General features: G+C 45.8%; 1 pseudogene; it reads left to right on the top strand.

Annotated features, from left to right (window-relative positions):
* Positions 1-279: 279 nt before the first annotated feature.
* LOC142656750 (U2 spliceosomal RNA) lies at positions 280-349 on the top strand (annotated as a pseudogene).

The raw sequence follows: 349 nt of genomic DNA, 5'->3' as shown, positions 1-349 counted from the left end.
TAAACCTGAGGGGGGAGTGTTAGGGTATGTTCACACGGGCTATTTTCGGCCAATTTTCGGGCTGTAAAACGCCTGAAAAACCGGAAGCAGAACGCCTCGAAACATCTGCCCATTGAGATCTATGGGAAAAAAGTCATTCTGTTCCGATGGGAGATTTTTTTACGCGGTCGTTTTGAAAAACAGCCGTGTAAAAAAACGGTCACGAAAAAGAAGTGCAGGACTCTTCTTGGGACGTTTTTGGAGCCGCCGCTTTTCATAGACTATTAAAAACAGCTCCGTATCACTTCTCGGCCTTTTGGCTAAGATCAAGTGTAGTACCTGCTCAAGCGGAGGTTAGTAATCATCCCTG

Source organism: Rhinoderma darwinii, chromosome 6, assembly GCF_050947455.1.
Source record: "Rhinoderma darwinii isolate aRhiDar2 chromosome 6, aRhiDar2.hap1, whole genome shotgun sequence".
In the NCBI taxonomy this organism is placed as follows: domain Eukaryota; kingdom Metazoa; phylum Chordata; class Amphibia; order Anura; family Rhinodermatidae; genus Rhinoderma; species Rhinoderma darwinii.
Note: the sequence above shows the minus strand (reverse complement) of the source record. Positions and strands in the feature narration are given on the sequence as shown.